The sequence below is a fragment of the Ambystoma mexicanum genome, chromosome 13, assembly GCF_040938575.1.
Source record: "Ambystoma mexicanum isolate Mex_15411 chromosome 13, UKY_AmexF1_1, whole genome shotgun sequence".
NCBI classification, from domain to species: Eukaryota; Metazoa; Chordata; class Amphibia; order Caudata; family Ambystomatidae; genus Ambystoma; species Ambystoma mexicanum.
Window position 1 is genome coordinate 591,444,116 of NC_090938.1, and position 21,802 is coordinate 591,465,917.

The following is a 21,802-nucleotide window of genomic DNA, read 5'->3' on the forward strand; positions in this document are numbered from 1 at the left end:
TGTCTCAAAGGGACCCTGAAACTGGCCAGCTTCACCCAGTAGCGTTTTGGTTCAGAAAGTTCTCGGCACCTGAGTTAAACTATGCGGTTACCGATAAGGAGTTATTAGCCATTAAATCCGCCTTCAAGGCTTGGCGGCACTATCTTCTCGGTGCCAGGCATACCATTACCGTGATCACCGATCACCAGAACTTACACTATTTAAAGACAGCCAAGGCCCAATCGTCACGTCAACTCCGATGGGCATTGTTCTTTGTCGAGTCCGATTTTGTGATAACCTATCAACCAGGTTGTAAGAATGGTAAAGCAGACGCCTTATCCCGAATAGGGATGGGAGAGGCAGAAGTGAACCCTGAACCAGTACCTATAATTCCCGAACAAAGGATTCTTGGCATGACTACTCTACAGACTCTAGAGGACATTCAGGTAAAGATCCAGCAACTCTTTGATTCCACAGCCTTGCAGGACTGGGTAAAGAAAGGCCCGGACTACTCTGTCACCAATGATCTGCCTTATTACCAAGGACGGCTATTTCTGCCACACAAGGAACTACAAGAGCTAGTCATTTCCCGTTATCATGATACCCTAATGGAGGGGCACCCAGGTATTGCAAAAACTGAAGCTAAAATTAAAAGACAATTCTGGTGGCCCACCTGGCAAAAGGATATTAAATCATTTGTGAAATCTTGTGGCATTTGCGCCCAAAACAAAAGTCAAAAGAAAAAACCAGCTGGACTCTTACAACCTTTAGACATTCCGCCTACACCATGGCACACCTTGTTAGACTTTATTACTGATCTACCCCCATGCAATGGATTTAACACCATTCTAGTTATTGTGGATCTTTTTTCCAAGATGGCCCACTTTATTCCTTTAAAGGGATTACCTTCTGCTTCAATCCTGGCCAAGGAGTTCCTCGAAAACATTGTTCGCATACACGGATTTCTGTCCGTATTGGTCTCTGACCGGGGCAGTCAATTCATTTCACATTTTTGGAAAAAATGCTGTCAATTGGCACAAATCGATGTGAGGTTATCGACCAGTTACCACCCCCAGACCGATGGTCAAACGGAGAGGACCAACCAGACTCTCGAACAATACCTGCGTTGAATGTTACATCAGACGGAGAGTAATTGAGAAGACATTCTTTGGATCGCCGAATATGCATACAATAATTCAGTACACTCTGGAACTGGACAAAGTCCCTTTTATACCTTAGATGGGCACCATCCTCGAACCTCAGACCTTGACTCACCCCAAGACTTAGAAATGCCCGCAGTGGACCATCTGCACGCTACGATTAGACAAGCCTTTAAGGAAGCAACTACACATTTAAAACAGACGAAAGAAAAATACAAGAAAGATGCTGATCGGCATAGAAGTGATTCTCTACAATACCAAATAGGGGACCAAGTATGGTTAGCCACAAAACATATACCTCTAAAGGGAACACGGACCTTTAGCCCCAGATATTTGGGACCTTACTCTATTAAGGCCATTATCAACCCGGTGGTTGTCAAGTTGGACTTACCTGCTAATATGCCAATTCATCCTGTCTTTCATGTGTCACTTTTGAAGCCGGTACTACCAGGGACAAGACTAACCAAGCCACCAGAACCCATCCTTGTAGATGGAGAACCCGAATTTGAAGTAAAGAACATCCTGGATTCCAAGCTGATAAAGTCAAAACTTTTTTATTTAATCGACTGGAAAGGTTACGGACCACAGGAAAGGTCATGGGAACCTAGTGACCATGTTCATGCACCCCGATTGGTGAAAAAATTCCACAGACATTTCCCAGACAAACCAAAACCACAGGGAAGAACGACTTTAGGAGGGGCTTTGGGGGGGAGTGCTGTCATGATGCCTACCCCCGGGAGCCAGACCAAGTCCAGCAACCCCGGAAGCAGGCATCAAGTTACCCCAAGCAAGCCCAACAAAACCCGCTAGGGGCTATTTGGGTGCAGTCCTGGCACCTATGGCGCCAGGCTCATATGGAGAGTCAATCCATATCATAGATTAAAAATCACTTGATGCAGACCATGCTGCAAACTTACCTGATGCAGACCATGCTGCAAGAGCTCTAAGCCAAACGAGGCTTTGAAGGGACTATTTTACCTAGGGACTATTTTTTTACTTGGGTGGGGCTGGGGAGAAATACTTACATGGGACTACTTTGGAGGCTATTTAAACCACGCCCAAAGAGCAGCACACGCTTCGCGTTATTCTGCATCCAGCAGCGTAACGCTCACCGTGCCTGCAAGTCTGCATCCAGTCTTCTGTCACGCCCGCTTCAAGTTTGGAGCTCCTAGAAAAAGGGAGAAAGAAGGAGAAAAGGTTAGAACAAGAGCAATACCTTTGATCCTTACCTGAATTCCCGATCCATTGCGCCTTCGAGCTGGAAGAAAGAAGTTCTTTTATGCGCATCGCCTCGCTTGCTGCTGTGCTGCGCTGAACTCACCGGCCTTCGCAGCATCTTCACATTTCACCGCATCCTCCTGCATTTTCCCGTCGCACTCCGGCACCTAAGGAGAAGACACAAAAAGCAAGGTGAGCCAAGGGAATACACAGAGGAACACCCCCCATAGACTTACCTGATTTTACCACCGGTGGTACTATTCTTCTTCACGGGTCGGCGCAGCTTCCACTGCATCCTAGCCGAACCCCGGCCCCTACGGGGAAACAAAAGGACAGCAAGGTGAAACAAGGGACTAACAAGGGGAACCCTCCTCACCACAAAACACTTACCTGATTTTACTGCCGGAGGCATTATTCCCCGAGACTTCATACTTTCTCTCAGCGCCTGAATAAGGGAGAAAGCAACAGGTTACATATGGACATTATTATATATCGAACTGTGTTTTATAATACAAATCCTTACCAGAACATTACCGGTTGCCACAAGGAACTCTTCAGTTGGGTCAAGCTGCAACCTGCAAGGAATCGGACAAGAGTGAAAGTCAGGCATTTGAACTCTTACGAACTACATACTTACGGCGTCTTGCCAGGAATATCGGAGTCAATATTGTCCTGGAACTCACCAATTCCTTCGAGCCAGTGAAGCAACTGATTATCTACGCGCCCTTGCGCTCAATGCAGGATGGAGAGCTCATCCTTTCAAATCATCAGGTGAGACTATAAGAGGGGACATCCAAGGTGATCAGTGGGGAGAACTGCAGGGTGGGGGGATTTACGCTCAACTCCACGGGTGGTTAATTCCCTTTCTCCATTTGCAGAAGAATATTCCTACGGGCCAACCAAACAAAGCTAGGTGGCCAGTCCAGTCCATCATCTCGGCCCTACGTGTCACATTGGTGGAGAACGCAGCAGTCCAGTCCAGATCGACACCTCCGTGGGAGCCAGGTGAGCATAACAGATGCTCAGACAAAACCTCTGGCTTCATCATCTTGTCGCGCAGGTAGAAGATCTGCTGAAACACTGTCCTACCTGTGCGGTCATCACCTCACACATGAGGCCTGAACCTCTGTGCATGACGGCTCTTCCAAAAGGAGCCTGGGATGAAATTGCAGTGGACATTGTCAGAACTTTAGATGGAGGTGATCACATATTAGTAGCGATAGACGAATACTATCGATTTCCAGACATCCAGCTAGTACCCTCCACCTCGGCGTTCCACACTATTCCAGAGCTTGATAGAATGTTGGCCACCTATGGTCTCCCTAAAGTTTTGAAGTCAGACAACAGGCGTCTATTTACGGGGAAAGACTTCAAAGCATTCTCTGAATACATGGGTTTCCACCACAGGAAAATAATACTGCAGTGGCCCCAAGCTAATATCACCGAAGAGCGCTTCATGAGCAACATAAAGAGAAGCATGCAAATTGCTTGACTAACTGGGGAGCCTGTGGAGAAAATGCTATGCCAATTGCTGAGAGACTATAGGAATACCCCTCATAGCACTACAGACAAAACACCTTCCGAAGTCATGTTTGGGAGATGCATAAAAACAAGGATACCCCACATAACCAGAGAGAAGGAAAGATACAGCGGAGACCGCGAGATGAGAGAGCGAGACGCGAGAAGCAAAGAGGAGATGAAGAGATGGACAGACGAAAGTCAGAGAGCCAGGGACAGTGACTTAGAACCAGGATATGTGGTCTTCGCCCAGCAAGTGCAAAGCCAGAAAAAGCATGGCCACATTCGGGAAGAGCCTTTGATGGTGGTTCGAGTAAAAGGATCTCTCATCACAGCCGATGGTGACTGGAAAACCATCACCAAAAATTCATCAAATTTTCTGAGAATGCCCGGGATTGTCCCAGTAAATGATCACTCCTCAGCCATCCCAAACCCTGCATGGGATTCACCCTATGAAGGGGATGGAGAAGACTCCAGTGAGAAGGCAGTCCCATGTCACCAAGAGGCCAGTGAGGAACATTCGTCCCGAGGCCTCAGAGAACACGGAAAAAGCCTCAGAGACTAATTGAGGAAATGAACTAGAATGGACCTCATGTTTAGTATTGGGTTGTTTGATGTCATCCTCGTCAAGGACCCACATCAAGTGACGGGGGACAGGGAGAAGTGGCAAGGATAGGGGCCGGAAGTGGGAGGGGGAAGTCAGTTAGAAGTTGGGAGTTGTGAAATAAAGAGGTGTTTGAACATCACTCCTGTCTCCGCCTCGTATGTGTGACGCAGCATGTGTGAGGCCATGTGGGCATTGGCAGTAGTCCACGTAGGACTGCACAAAATGCTCCCCAAAAAGTATAATGGAGAGTAAACATACTCCAAACAAAAAAAGGAAATAGACATGTAGGAGTCTGTCCCCCTGTTTTCATTCACACAACTCCATGGAAGTGTTTAGGCTTTGTAGTGCTACAGGAAGAAACGTCTGTTATTAGTGCCTGATCTCAAGGCGTGCGGGCGTATAACGTGGTGCAAGGACATATTCATTACAGTAAAAACATTTTTACTTGCTAATTAACCACTCCCTTTAGGATTTTTTTTACTCCTTAAACCAAAAAGAAATCATTTTACTCCCAACTTTGAAACATAGGGAGTAAAATACTGCCACTTCAAATTATAAGAAATCATTTTACTCCCAACTTTGAAACATAGGGAGTAAAATACTGCCACTTCAAATTATAAGAAATCATTTTACTCCCAACTTTAAAACATAGGGAGTAAAATACTCCCACTTCAAATTATATATTATATCTGGAGCCCTATTCCAGACAAGCAGATATGCCCATGGATATGACACTTAAAAAACACAGGGAATGTGTTGGAAAAAGGACTCATGGTTAAAGACGGCAACCATAAGATTACCACAAACATTCCACATTAACTATTTCAGGAATATAAAACAAGTCTGCGCATCTACAAATCAACAGTATGACTACATAAAACATCAGCCGTTAAATACATGGCACGACAAGTGAACTATAGTCCCCAAAGGTTTGCAGGGAGCGAGAGACCTTTACTGAGAGTCAGATTTTCATGTGTTGTATTACCTATCATTCTGTTCAGTCTGTGATAGATCAGATCCCATTCACATGCAGTGCCAATTTGGCCAGAAGGACGGTGTATTCCTAATCAGTATTATAGAGATTATCTTTAGTCATTCATCAGCAACAATAATGAGATCTACGTTCACAATGCTTGTGGTGAGCTTCATTCACTATTATTTAAGTAGATTTACAGAATCTTGTGCCTGAACTTACTGAATAGCTCATCTCCGGGATCAAGCTGAAACGTAAAGTATCAGGACAGTATTTTCCCAATAGTTACACCAGTTCAAGTTTCTCCTTTGACAGTTCCCAGAATTTCGTGGTATCTCCGCGCAGCAGCTGGAATGTGGATCCTGTCCACCATCTCAGATTTCCTGTCTGCATGAGTCTGCAGATGCGTAGGGGCAGCCTGAGACTTCATGGCTTCAGAGTTGTCATGGAAGTTTGTGGTGAGGCCGAGGTCAGCATCTTGGTGAGTCAGGGTTTGGGAGGGGTACAGTGCCACATGGCCAATCATGGGTCTCCTAGCAAACCGTCTAAAGGGGCATTAGCGTTCTTTCCAGACATGTAACTGTCTCCAGTCTAGTAGGGCTAAGTGCAGGTGACCAGGGGATCTTCAACACACTGCCCTTGGGGTCATAAGGGAGGACCCATTCCAGGGACGTCATTTGGGGGTTACCAGGGGTCGCACCTGCTACCCCTATGGTCTCCCTTGCTACCACTAAAGAAAGAAATTCCTTTTTTTTACTTTGAAGCTCCTGGGATGTGGCCAGTTCCATGTGGCTCTTTGTTTCTGGAGTGGCTGGCATTTTGGTTTAGGCCTCTTAAAATAAACAGGGGGTTCCACGAGTGTAACACTTTGAGCAGTGACCCTAAATAAGAAAGAATAGGAATAACAAAAAATGTTTCTTTCTGGAATTCTATACAATAATTGCTAGACTTATTAAAGTTGTGTTCTATTGCTTTCCGTGATATCAGTTCGGGTGGGGTCAAATGGAATTACTTACTGTGATATCATTAGATGTCAAGGGTCATGTGATCTTACTTCCGCTACCCCTGGCATTTTAGTGAACTGACCTCCCTGCCCCATTCCCTAAAGTCATACCACTAGAAGACCCAACAATAAGGCTGGGGAATCCGACATATCTCCCAAAAAGCCCAGAGAAAGTGTTATTGCGCATTCTGCTGTGGAGGCACTCTTTAGTAGCCATGAGAGCGAGAGCGGCTCCACGGAATGCAAAAACTGCATCTGCAGTCTACTCAGTTGTATGTAATTGAGTCTGGGAGGAAGCAAGAACAAGGTTCCATCCGAAGCTCCTGCCAATATCGTTCCAGGACATACACGTCTTGTGGATGGCTGTGGATTTCAAGACGCCACACATGATTGGCTCCACAGGGCAAACATAATCACAAGCAAGAAATACAAGCTAGAGTCTGCCTGCTTTTGTCTTCTAGAGAATTATAAAAACTATTATTGATGTAAATGGCTTTCTAAGTGTTTCACTGCTTGGACTCCCAGGACCTGAGAACATTTGTAGATACATTTGATTCTGACATATTTAATGAACATTTATGTTAACAATGAAGAATTTGAAGGCCCTTAATTATTGCTTCCTACTCCAGGAGAGACACTTTTGAGGTGCAATGAATGGGTTGTATATGTATCTGCAGTTTATGACCCAAACTTTACTGTAGGACAGAAAGGAGCACTACAGTAACATTGTGTCAGACATGAGTGCCAACATTTTTTAAAACCCTGCTAGAAATAAGAGATGAGGGCTTTGAATCAGAGAACTTAAATGCATTTGAACAAAGCTTGAACATGTTTGATGCCCACTAACGCCCTAATAAATATAGCTTTTGAAAAAGGCAGGATTGGCATCCGTGAACAAAGAGATAGGGAAGGGGAGCAGAAAATCACAGCACCAAGAGGACTGGTCAACAACCCAGATTTTGGCTGAAGTATGAAGGAACATATCCACGATTGTAGTGCAGTGTGTAGTAGTGTGTTTCTGGTGGAGCGGGCTATCTCCTGTGTGAAGCTCTCTTTGCTGTTTGTACCTTTGAGGGGGAATTTTGCTGGAGAAAGAGGCAGCACAACCCCTTAAAAACACACTGTCCGTGCGGAGCGCGCGCAGTGTGTAGCCGTGTGTTTCATGGTACGGGTGGAGAGGGCTATCTCCTGTGTGAAGCTGCTCTTTGCTGTTTGTCTCCTGGAGGAGAAGTTTTGCTGGAGGCATAGACAGCGCAGTCCCTCAAAAACACACTGCCCGCGCTTAGCGTGTGAGATGTGTAGCAGTGTATTTCGTGATACGTGGAACGAGAACAGGGACAAGCCTCCCCCCTCTGACTTACTACTATGTATAAGTAAGAATGTATTGTTTTGCTTCCTCTCTCTTGCACTATCAAATATTTCTTATACAGAAAACCTGCGCACTTTAGATATTCTGGAAAAAAGAAAACTCTGCTAACAGGTTTGTAAAATGCCTGGGAAAGCTGCTTCTTAAAATAAAGCTAAAGTGTATAATCTATGTAAAAATAAATCATACAGTCACTCGGCAAAGCAATCTAAGGCAACTATTGGCACACACAATGCCTCTCTGTCTCTGCTCTCGAAGATGGTTTGGTTGGACAGTCCATTATCCACATAGGCAAACGAGGATGAATTACTTCATGTTTTCCTCCCGAGGAAATGACCGCCCAGATACGTATGCCTGCGCAGAAACACGTGGCCAAGGTGGCACCAGTACCAATGGGAGGTGAGAAATCCTTAATCAGTAGGAATGTGTCAATGCCAATAGACAACTCCCAGCTAGAACTTTGCTATTTGCTACAAAACTCAGCAGCTGGCAGGGAGTCTGTCCCGAGCGACACAGCAATAGTTCACCATTCACTCCCAGAGGAAGTGGTGCTACCACCACAGGAAAACAAAACAAATGATCTTACTATGCCTTGTGTCATTCAGATTGTGCAAGTGCAAGGGGAAGGGAGCGGGGTAGTGCCAAGGGGAGGGAAGGGGAGTGTGCAATAGCAAAGCTCAAGCAAGTGCAGCCGGGGTGGTCGGCTCTAAGTAAGTGCAAGGAGGCAGGGGACTGTAGGGTTACAGATACAGTCCCTAGTGCGCGGTAGGCCCGGAGGCAGTGCATGGGACTACTGGTCATGAAGGAGCCTGGTCCTAATAATGATCAGAGGGAGGCCAGGTAACCAGTTACTGCAGCAGACAAGAATATCAGCAGGGGAGAGAGAGAGAGAGAGAAAGCAGAAGAGAAACGGAAGGTCTTGAGTTGCCTCCGGAACCTGAGGTGGTCCTGCTCAAGTTTGAAAGAGGGTGGGAGGCTGTTCCAGGGGAGGCACCAGCTGAGAAGAGAGATTTACCCCCCACTCCATGCCTGTCGAAGCACCTGACCCTCATAGAGTTGGAGGTGGATGAGCGGTGGGCTCGAGAATGTAAATGCTTAGGAAGAGAGAGTTCGATGTAGTCCCCGGCCCCAGAACGCCTTGTAGAATATACAGATGGGCTTGAACTTGAATCTTGCAGCCACTGGGAGCCAGTGGAGAAATGTCAGGGCTGGAGAGATACGATCCCTGAGCTTGAGGCCACGGACAAGTCTTGCAGTCCTGTTCTGGATTAGTTACAGAGGGTGAAGAGTAGAGGCAGAAATGTTTAGAAAGAGGCTGTAGCAGTAATCCAGCCTAGAGAGAACCTGGCCTCTGGAGACAGTGAGCTTCAGGGGGAAAGTTAGAAAAGGAAGAATACCTCTGAAGAGGTGCAGCTGGTAGTGGGACTTCTTAGAGAGGTCCGTGATGTGAGGAGAGAAGGAGAGGGTGGAGTCGAAGATGCCACCAAGGTATTTTGTCACACAGGAAGGTGCAAGTAGAGGGCCCAAAGAGGGCAGCCAGAGTGAAGGAGGGAAAGCTGGAGCAGGGGTCCCAGTGAGTAGGATCTCGGTCTTACTGGCATTAAGACAGATATTGTTGGAAGCACACCATTCATGAATCGTGGATAGGCAGTCAGTAATTATCAAGAGAGAAGTGGAGGTAGTGGGGAGCCTGAAGGAGAGCTGAGTATCATCTGCATAACACTGAAAGTTAGTAGAGAATGTAGAGATGAGGTGGGCCAGAGGTGCCAAGTAAAGGTTGAAGAGCCAGGGTGAGAGGTTAAAGCCCTGGGGAACACCACATGTGGCGAGAGAGGTGGTGGAGAGAAAGGACCCCAGTTGGACCTCGAAGGGTCGATCAGAGAGGAAGGAGGTCAATCAGGTTAGAGCCTAATCCGTGATGCCCAGGCTGTCATGGAGATGATTGATCAGGATGGTGTGATTGACCGTTTTGAAAGAAGAGAAAAGGTTAAGGAGGATGAGAACTGTTGGAAGGCTACAGAGCAGGTCTTCATGGGTGTTCAGGAGAGTGGTTACCGTGCTTCTGGCTGCTCTAAAGCCAGACTGATGGTCATGGAGACAACTAACAGATTCAGTATGGAGAGTAAGCTGGTAGATGTCCAGCTTTTCCAGGAGTTTGCCCAGGAAAGGAGTGATAAAGATCGGGTGGTATTGCGCCAGAGAGGAAGGATCGGAAGAAGGCTTCTTAAGGAGGGTGTGCATAAGGGAGTGCTTTAAGGCAGAGGGGAAAGTTCCAGTGGCAAAAGAGTGATTGCAGAAATTGGTCAAGGCTGGAGTGGTGTCGATGTGGTCCTTGATGGTTCTGGAGGAGCAGGGGAGCACCTGCTTGGATGACACTTTCATAGATCGGACTTGTCTAGAAATATTGTCAGGAGTGAACATGGGGAAAGAGGAGAAAGGAGGAGGAGAGCGCAATATCCTGCGTTTTAGTGGTGAAGTGAGGAGCCAGAGCCATGTAAAGTGCCTTGGAGGGAACAGGAGAGGTGGAGACTGCAGCAGGATTGGCCAGCTTCTTGCAGATTTTGAAGAGTTCATCAGTGTTGTTAGAGGCCACAGAGAGGCGGGCTTGGATGTAGGCTCTCATTTTGGACAGGACAGAGAGTCTGTATTGCCTTTGGAGTAGGCGGCAGGCCAGTTTGTCAGAGGATGCGCCTGATGCCCTTCACTTCCTCTCAGCCACCCTGCACTTGCGTTTAAGAGTGGCGAGATTGGAGTCATACGAGGAGTTGCACTTGGATGTGGGCTTCAAACAGATCCTTGTGATAGGGGCAAGGAGTGTTAGAGATGAAGTGATGCAGGTTAGAGAGGGCTGTGTCAGAGTGTGAGTCAGCCGCAGGCGTAGGAGGAAAGAAAGTGGTGGCAAAGGCCTCCACTGACACACGCTTCATGGGCCAGATGACCGAGAAGGTGGGCTGCAGTGCAGGGGTCGGCTTCACCTGGGGGACACCGAGCGTCAGGTGGGAGGAGAGACGAAAGTTGTTAGTCCAAGATAGAGGAGTGGTGAGAGGGTTAGAAAGGGGGATTCATGAAGAGATGAGAACATCCAGAGTTTGCCCGGCATAGTGTGTCGGGCCAGAGAGTAAAATAGAAAGAGAGGGGGAGTGTTGCAGAGATTGCGAAAGAGCCCCAAGGAGGGGTTAGAGGCATTCAGGTGGATGTTGAGGTCTCTGAGGAGGAGAAGTCCAAGAAGTAGAGGCAAGGAGAGAGGAGGAGGGATCGGTCCACTGAGAGAGGAAGAGGGCGAACTGGCCAGGTAGCCTGTTAGTGGTAGCCACAGTAAGAGAGAAGCCAGGAGAGATAGAGAGCCTGTGTGCTCCATAAAGCTCTGTGAAGTCTGCCTCATCTTCTCCCCATAGCTCAACTCACAACGGGAAATGCTGGTTGGGAAAACTTGCATGGCTAGGAATGGCTTTTAAGTTTCCTTCCCCCCAAAGCAGCCCTGAGTGTTCTTGGAACAAGCAGGGCCATTGCTATTTTTTAGGAACAATTGCTCACTTGTCAAGATCTCAGCAAATGACATATTTATGCAACAGAAAACAGGGTCAACCGCTCCACTTTATGTCAATGGCTATACAATATTTCAGTCCCTTGCCTACAAATGCCTGACAGGAAGCGCATATGGGGTTTTAGCGACTGGCATAAATAACAAATGGTGAGGGAAGTAAGTTGGTCCAAATGTCTTGGCTGTGGTGTTTGGATGTGCTCCCATTAAGCAGCTGCTCCTTATTAACATCTACGATCCTCCTCGTGCAATCCGTACAGAATCCATTTTTGAAACTCTTACTGAGATTCTTGTTGACTGGCATGTGACTAATCCTGGGGATGGAGTCTTATTGGGGGGAACTGAATGCCAGATTCATAGATAACAAGAGTATTTCTCCTTATTCTAATGTGTCAGTAAGAAGTGTACTTTCCCATTCTCATGCAAATGCACAAGGCGTTCGCTGGTTGAGTTTTTGCAAGGAATGGGATATGAAACTTTTAAATGGAAGGACTACAGGCGACATGCCAGGGAATGATACCTGGGATAATGGTAAATCTAAAGCTACTCTGGATTATTGGTTCACCTCTGAGTCCCTACTTAATGAAATATTATCACTAGTTACTGGCTCTTTTCAATGGAGTGACCATGCTAGCTTGTCCTATATCTCTCCCATCAGGTGGAACTACCCCCACAGTCTAGACTTGGGGATCTAGATATCAACAGTACAGGAATTTTGGTTTTTTGGTCTGAGGTCAACTACCTCAAATTTTCTAAGATATTGGAGCTCCTTGTAGATTGACCCGCCATTAAAAATCATAGACTTCTCAGTCTACGGTATTGAGAATCAATTCTATTTCCTATCCATTCAATTTGGCATAGTTCCATCTCACCATCCAATGGTAACATCAAATGACAAAGGGAGGATATTTAACAGGGAAATCAGAGATGCCAAAAGGAAAAAACGTAGAGAAATACGGAAAGCTGCTAACAGTGAAAGCAAAATACTTATCTTGAGATCGGTCATTAAAAAGATTAAATTCAAATATAGAAATTGGGTTCAATGGTTGCAACATTCCACAAGGAACTCCAAGTGGCAAAACGTGCTTAGAATTTTGAAGAAAAGTTCCACTTGTGCCATATGGCAAGTTTTGCATACAGCTAAAAATCAAAATTTGGACCAATTGACTAACCCAATTAGTTCTGCCTGCTGGCTGGAGCATATCCGCAAAATGTATACAGCCGATTCTGACTGTGAAGCTCTGATACCCTCCTCGAGTGAGGTATTTCTCTGAAGTGAGATAAAGAGGACATCCTGTTGGCTATTGGTAACCTAAAAAGCTCCAAAGCCCAAGGCCCCAAAGGCCTAGCTAATATTTTATTTAAAAAAGATCCTAGTCTGTGGGGCTCAATTCTTGAGATCCTTTTCCTCAAGGAATGCAGTCACGCACTATTCCCCAGTCATGGCAAAGAGCCCTGTTAATACTGGTCTATAAAAAAGGGCTGCGATATTCTCTCACAAATGATCACTTACTTTCTATGCTAGATGTTTCTGGGAAGATGTTCACCTCCATAGTTCTTCGCGCCCTTCAGCAGTGGGCCGAGGAGGCTCATATTCCAAATGATCTTCAGACCGGTTTCCTGCAGGGGTCTTCAACAATCTACAACCTGTGATTGATGAATGTTTTAGCTAGGAGGGCTACAGCAAAGGGCAGAGCATGCTTATATCCATGCTATATAGATTTATGTGTCGCCTTTTACAGAGGTAACCGCTTCAAGCTATGGCAAAAGCTGGAAAATTTGGGATGTCCTTCCTATCTTCTCCATGTCATCAGATCGCTGCATCCTGACACAAAAGCTCAAATTAAATTGTACAGTGAGGGACATTGTACAGATTGCATTGGTACCACACGTGGAGTAAAGCAGGTTTGCCTACTGGCCCCAATCCTATTTAACTTTTATATTGCTGACCTTCCATCATAATACTCGCACCAAAGCTCAGCACCCGGTGTCTACAGAGTTGAAGCTGCCAACAGTACACCACTCCTCTCACTATCCTACTCCCTCTTCACCTTACTAACCCACCCCATCTTCTCCTTTACAGATCCTCCAGAGCGCCTGAGGACCAATTCCGTTGGTGACAGTGCGCTATAAGTACCTTTAACATAACATAGCATAGCATTATTACAATTAGGACCACACTGCGCTCCCAGATTAGGACTAACCCAGCTCACCGCTCTCATATATGCCAATGATGTGGTGGTTGTTAGCCATACGTATTCCAGAATGACGGTGAATAAACTTAGACAATTAGGGAATTATGCAAAAGAAAACTCCATATAAATGAATTATTCTAAGTATAAAGCCATGCTTCATGCCTCATATAAGGTTTGTGAACTTCCCTTTATAAGAATTGAATATGTTTCAAACTATACATACCTGGGGCTAGAACTAGATCACTCAGGTCTATCGCATGAGGTAGTGGCTGGTAAAAGGAGAAATGCGAGACAGCTGGCAGCATTGTTTTCTAATGATGCCAGGCAATCAGTGAGTTATAGAAAGCTCTATGCACAGTGCTTTGTTCTGGCTATATTGCACCGGCTAGAGGCCCTTATACTCCCCGACTATAACTGGCTAAATGTTATCGATGGCCGTTTCTGGAAAGTTATCCTAAATGTACCCCAATCGGTGCCTTTGGCGACCATAAGATTGGAGATTGGTTTGGCCTCTCTCAAGGCTATGGCATTGAAAAGACAAAGTGAATTAAATCTTTAAATCTGTCACTCTCCTGTATCTTCCAGCCAGTCCCAGATTGAAATCCCCAGTCAGGTGTATGCAAAAAAAACTGCTCTAATGGAACGTCGCGTCACACCTCTGTACCTTGAAGCAGAGCAATGAAGTGGAGAGATAGAGACCCTGTGTGCTCCATAAAGCTCTGTGATGTCTGCCTCATCTTCTCCCCATAGCTCAACTCACATCGGGAAATGCTGGTTGGGAAAACTTGCATGGCTAGGAATGGCTTTTAAGTTTCCTTCCCCCCAAAGCAGCCCTGAGTGTTCTTGGAACAAGCAGGGCCATTGCTATTTTATATTTTTAGGACCACCGCTCTCGCCCACTTCAACCACTGGTATTAAGGAGAAGGAAACCGAATATCCAACTATGCACAATTCGTGAAATGGGATGTAAGGCTGCTGGAAGTGTGGATGGCAGAAACCAGAATGCGATTGAAACAACACTGTGACCATAGACAGATGCGCAGAGAGAATTTGGTGAAAGTGGGGGACTTGATAACAGTCTTCTTTCCAAGACCTTCTGGGCAAAGAGTCTTTCGGACTTGTCCGACCCACTCATGTAGCTCATGATGTAAGTTCTCCCAACTGCTGACAACCGAACCTGGGAGAGATCTTGGGTGGTCTTTGTATTAATTGTCTCCATTCCAATGCAGTAACTGGTGAATGGACTATTAATGGCGTGCCTGGTCGCACTTGGTCTTTTTGGCCATCTGAAGTTGAGACATGAATGCACGTTGCCTTCATGTGTGCGAAGAAGTACCGATGTTTTTGCAGATTAGCAATTGCACCTGTGGTTAGACCGGCAAGTTTTGGGAATGTAGGCCAGCTTCTGTGTGTCTTTCAGGGCCAGAATGATTTCTGGATCTTGGGCTCCCATGCATTTTTTTCTGTTGCTTTTACTATTAGGAAAAGCTATGCTTACTTGTCGTATGCTTTGTATATTTTGTATACAAAGTCTTTGCATCTCTTAAATCATGTTTTTGTAAGTGTCATATCCTTTTATTAATGCTTATGGTTGACTGCTTGCCGAGACATGTTGATTTGCAAGTTTTCCAATCTTTTCAAGGCAGTAGTAGAGGACCTAGTAAATGCGATACGCACTAATATCGTCAATGTATAGAACAAGGGAAGTGCCATTGCAGCAGCAAGATACCCGGCAATGTGGCTGTTCGGTTTGGGGGGAAAAGAGATGTGCAAGGTCTTTAAACAGATATAAAGAAAGTCATGGTTGAACTTATGGTAAGAGTGAGCAGAATGAAAGAGGGACTTTTCTTGTAGAAATAGATTTGAACTTGTGCTTAAAGATGGTGCAGAATACTGGCCACCAGGGGGCGCACGGATGATGAACGCCTCGGTGTGAGCTCTTAGCCCACGGGCCCCAAAAGTGACCTGAGCCCCCACTTTTGCCCCCCCCGGGCCCAACAACGGCAGATTAAGTCACTGGAAGCGCCCCCCCGCCCCCTGAGCGAAAACCTGACAAAAATCGGACTTGCAGGACAGGAGAAAGCTCTGTTCGAACCTGTCCCCCTCTCGCCCACGAGGACACCAACTGGAGACGACGCCCGCGGCGCCCGCCTACCCCCTCTGCTTCCTCCGCGGTGGGGCTGCGCCAGGCCGAGGAGCCGGAGGAGGCCACGTACACCCAGCCGCCCCAGCGTGATTCGATGGCCGGCCACCCCAGGCGTCCCCGTGCGCACTCCCTGTGCGGTGGCAGCCGCATCTCTGGATGTCGGCCCGGCGACGGGCGGGAGCGGGCCGCAGAGGTAAGTGCCCGCCCCCCCTTAAGCGCTCCCACGCACCGCGCTTTGACAGGGGCCTACTCCTCCCCCCCGGACCTGAATACCTGAGCAGGGGGGACCAAACCGACCCCTCCTCCCACGCTCTCATTGAGGACCTGGCAGCACATAGCACAGGGAGGTGCGTGAGCCCGCGGAGGCCTTCTACCGGCCTGCTCCCGCGGGTACCCCTCTTCTGATGCCCACAGAGGGCCCCATCAAACACAAGGGCCCAGCTGGAGGTGGCCCCAAACTCGGTACGGACCCGCTCGCCCAGCGCAAGTCACACTCCGGCCAATCAGTAACTGTTGCGCTACGCAGCACCAACCCCAGTGGACCACAAAGTCGCCCGTGCCTCCCAATAGCATGGACCCCACACAGTAAATGAAGTGCCGCTCGCACCCCGCCCTCGTCTGCCCCTAGCCAGACCTAGGTGGGCAATCCCTGCAGACTTCGTTGCTCGGGGTCTCCCCCCACGCAGCAGAATATTCACCGGTGCACCGTGGCAGGGCAGAAGGTTGGGCCCCCACTCCTGGGGCGAGTGCCCTCCTCTGGCGAGGCCCCGGCTCACAACTTGAACAGGACACGGATAAGTGGCCCACCAACGGAGAACAGCGAAATACCTGGAGGAGCTCTTCCTCCTGCCTCGCCGGTACCCGAGACCATCTCCCTGGGACCCGGCCCCACATACTCCCCCCGAAGCCTCATTATGGGACTGCACTGATACTCAGACCCCCCGGACAAGACATCGGACCCACTGAATGAGACAGAGCGGAACGGAGGGTAGATCCCCTGGAGACAGGGCGTGTGCCTCCTCCCACTCCTCCCGCCAAAAGAATTCCTGCTACCAGAATCATCACCCCGGTGGCCGCCAATATTGTCAACACACTAGGCCCGAGGAGACGGCCCCCGAGTCTGAGGCGTGCACCTCTGCGCCCGCGAGGGCTCCATGAACACTCAGAGTAAGCTTGCCAAGTATGCCTATACTCCGCTGTCACAGGCCCACGACCCCAGACCAACGATGTCAGTGGAGGCCTCCGAAACGGGGGCAGCCGCTACCAAAGGAGACATCGCCGCCCTTCTGACTGAAATTCGGAACATGGGTGCCAACCTCGGCGGTAAAATGGACAAGATGACCCAGAGGGTAGACAACATCGAGGAGAGACTAGAGGGAGTCGAGAACAATCAAGCTTCAATCAACATCCTAGAGACCCAAATGGACCTAAGAATACGAAACAGAGAAGAAAGAAGACGAGATTCGCCTAAAGATAGACGATTTAGAAAATAGAGAGAGAAGGAATAACCTACGTTTTTTTGGAATTCCGGAGAGAGAAGGGGAGACAGAAGAAGATCTCAAACAAACGATACATGATATTGTCAAAATCCTGACAGCGGATGAGGACATTGATGAACTCAAGATCGAAAGAATTCACAGAGCTGGTGGCCCCCCGGGTGGCCCGAGATCGGTCCTCGCCAGATTTCACAGGTATCAGGACAGAACAAGGATAATAGCTAAAGCCAGATCCCGAGGCACCCTTACCCTTGGAGGGGCCCAGATTACTATCTTCCAGGACCTTTCATCATTGACACTGGCCCTACGCCGCCTCTGTGGTCCTCTCACGAGATGGCTAAAAGAACAAGGCACAAGATATAGATGGGGATATCCCTTCTCTCTCGCGTTTGAACACGGGAGCAGGAAGATCCTACTCCGCTCCGAGGAAGAGATTCGAGAATGCATCGCCGACCTCGGACCACCCTCGGGTGAGGGAAACCAGAATGCTCCTGCACGCGACAGATCAGGATGGGAACTTCAGGGCCCGAGAAGGAAACGAGTAAAGGGATCCAGGAAGTACATGCGACCCAATGACACACCGGATAGCAACAAATGACACTGCAAACCCAAGCTCTATACTCCGGCGACCTTTGTTTCCACGATACCCGCAGGGGACCTACCTACATCCTGGACCACGGCACTCCTTTATCTCTGATTTCATCATGTGACAAGTGAACTGCCTGAACCGCAAACGATAACTGCCGAGGGACGTAGACGCCGGAAACCGCATGTATCACAATATATATTTGCCTACAGTTTAAATTGTTGGTGTTCGACATATTGGCGTTTGTTACATAATTTCTATGAGAGGGTGGGTGGGGGCTCAAAAATGCTATGTTGATGTTATTAGTTGACGGGGTTGTGCGGTTACGACCCCTGCTGGTGGTCCGACAGTAGACCGGCTGTTCACATCCAGTCCAACTCGGACGCCATCACAAATAGACACAAACCCTCATTGAAGAACCAAAGAGCAACGCAAGAGAACAGAGGGCAAAGGGTATGATGTTCAATACCCTACAGGGGTGGGGGTTGGAGGGACACAGGGGATGGCAGAGCCTCAGGTAAAGCCTCAGTTAAGGAGAGGCAGCTACGACAACACTTCCATCAAGGCAATTTCCTACAATGGGCAGCGTGACATTGCAAATGCTTGCTACGAACCTGTCAATGTCCCGCAGACATAACGAATCAAGTGACGGGCAGGGCATACTCAAAATTGGCACGCTGAATGTTAAGGGTCTCAACTCCCCCACCAAGAGATCATTGGTAACGAGAGAGTTCAAGAGAGCCAAACTAGACGTACTTTTCTTACAAGAAACCCGATACATCAAGGGAGAAGAGAGGAAGGTTTTATATGCTAAACTGGGCTCTGAATACTGGGGCTCTGGCCCACTGAAGAAGGCGGGAGTCGGCATATTAATCAACAAAAAGATCCGATTTGAACTCATGAAATCATGGATGGATGTCAGTGGTAGAGCGCTGGTCCTAGTGGGCAGGATACAAGGCACTGTTGTCACCCTTGCGGCGATATACGCCCCCAACACAGGACAAGATAGATTCCTGCAGAGGATAATCCCGAAAGTCATGAGCGAAGCAGAAGGCGACGTAATCCTTGGTGGTGACCTGAACACGTGGATGGATCCGGAACAGGATAGACAATCGGGACGCACCTCTATACCCCCCCCAGCGAGCACCAGACGCCTACCGGTTGCAGATATGATGGCTGCCTACAATCTTACCGATGCATGGAGACATACCAATCCCAACCGAACTGGCTTAACTTTCTTCTCAGCGCCACATGTGACCTTTTCCAGAATAGAATATTTATATCTCACTGCAGATCTCATCACAGCAATGACAGAAGCCATTATAATCCCTGTCTCATGGTCAGACCATGATATGGTCACGGTCACCCTTGATCAAATAGCCCTCCCCAATTTTTCGGGATCAACTAGAGCAGGACATCACCCAATACTTTGAAATCAACAACACAGGGGAAACTTCTATGAACACAATCTGGGAGGCGGCAAGGCGACCTGGAGAGGGCTTCACATTAAAGAAGGAGCAGCGAAAAAAAGAGAAAGACAGTTGATAGAAAACAGGCTCTGAAAAGAGATTACCCAACTGGACCTCATGGCACAGTCAGATCACCAGGATAGACTACAAAAGATTAAAGAGGCCAATGATAAGAGGGAGGAACTACGACAACTGGAGGCGGGTAACATTGCACACAAGCTTCAATACCTGAAGCAGAAAGACTATGAACACGGAGATAAGGCGGGCGCCTTATTAGCCGCAAGACTGCAAGGTCAACGCCAAGAGCGGTGGGTGCCCACGATCCAAACAGAAGGGAGCTCCTGCGAACCACTTCCCCCCCAGCGTCCCGGAAGCCTTTGCCGACTTTTACAAAGAGTTATACACGTCCCGCGCTGCCTCGCATCCAGAAGCGATAAGTGAATATACGGACAAAATTCCACTGCCCACTCTCCCATCTGATACTGCAGATACCTTGGAAGCCCCCATCACAGGAGAAGAAATTGAAGAGGCAATCAAAAGACTCCCAACAGGAAAAGCCCCTGGAAATGACGGGTACACGGCAGGGTTCTATAAGACCTTCAAAGATGCCCTTCTCCCATTCATGGTTGACCTATTCAACAACATCCTCCAATCTGGTGTGGCACCCGAATCCTTCTACGATGCATTGATAACTGTCATCCCTAAGGAGGGTTAGGACCCAAAATTGTGTGCTTCCTACCGCCCAATATCCCTTCTGAATATCGATGCCAAAATTTATACGAGAGTCCTTACTGCAAGATTGGAGTCACACATGCCCGCAATAATCCACAACGACCAGGTGGGTTTCATCCTAGGCAGACAAGGAGCGGACTCCACCCGGAAAACCTTGCACCTAATCCACGAGGTACGAACATCATCAAACAAACCAGCGTTACTCTCAATTGATGCCGAGAAGGCGTTCGACAGAGTCAAGTGGCATTTCCTAGAGGCCACATTAAAGAAGATAGGCCTAGGCCCCACACTCCGTTGAGGGATCAAAGCAATCTACACATCCCCAAGAGCCTCTGTCATGGTGAACGCCCAATTCTCCCGCTGGTTTCCCCTCAGCAGGGGCACGAGACAGGGATGCCCCTTCTCGGCAATACTTTTTGCACTGTCCCTGGAACCCCTAGCCATAATGCTGCGAGCAGACCCTACAGTAGAAGGGATATGGGTGAACGGCAAAGAATATAAGTCAGCCTTGTATGCGGACCACATTCTACTCCATGTGTCAAACCCAACATCTTCCATTCCGCGAGCGATCCAGCTGATAGAGGAATACGGCACACTCGCAGGATTCAAGATCAACAAACCCAAATCCACTCTCTTCCCACTTCACGATCCAACTCCGGAACATCAAATCGCCCTCGAGCACCTCGGGCTGATCATCGGAGGCCCAACACTGAGATACTTGGGGATCAACTTAACGCGACACCTCGACGACCTTTACGAAGCCAACTTCCCTTCACTTCTCGAAGCCCTCAAGATTGATCTCAAAAAATGGAAACCACTGACAATCTCCTGAATGGGGCGCTTAAACGCAATTAAAATGGTGACTCTCCCACGGTTCCTATACCCCTTTCAGGTCTTACCCATTACAATCCCAAAGCACTTCTTCAGACAAGTCAGAAAGGCCATACTAGACTTCCTCTGGAATGGAAAGAAAACCAGAATCCCCTATGATGTCTTAATATTACCAAAGGACTTAGGAGGAGTGGGTCTGCCGGACATAGAACGCTATTATCAAGCTACACAGCTCAGAATTCTAATCCCACACCTGCGAGATAGGAAGGACCTCCAATGGGTCCAACTGGACAACGATGTTTTAGCCAACGTAACTCTGGCAGAATGGCTATGGGTACCCAGATCGAAACTGACGAGAAAACTGCGTAACCACCCGATACTGGGCACAATGTGGGGCATATGGAAGAAGGGGAGAGCGATGTTGGGAGTCACCATGTGGCCTTCACCCCTGAGCCATCTCTGGTCCCCCGGGATCAGAGAAGAAATCCCAGAACATGCTAGATACCAATCCTGGTTTGATCCGGACCTTGAGAGAGTCGGTCAGCTGTGGAGAAAAGGGAAATTCATCTCAATAATGGATCTAGAAGAAGCCCTCCAAATCCACCCAACACCAGTCTTCCTGTACCTGCGATTGAAGGGCGCCTTATCCAGTAAAGAATGGAAGGCCACCACACAGAGAGAACTAACGCCTTTTGAGATGATCCTAGACACGACTACCTCCTCCAAAAGCCTCATAGCGCGAATGTACAGGGCCTTAATTACCAAAGACGACGCACCAAGCCACCGTCTCAAAGCAAGATGGGAACGAGACTTTGCCAGAGAGTTCGACCAAAAAGCCTGGGAAAAAATTTGTGAGACGCCATCCAAAACATCAATCGCAGCCCAGTACAAATTGCACGCTATAAAACTGCTTCACCGATGGCAGTATGATCCATACAGACTATCTAAGATGTTGCAGACCTACTGGCACATGTGGTGGGCC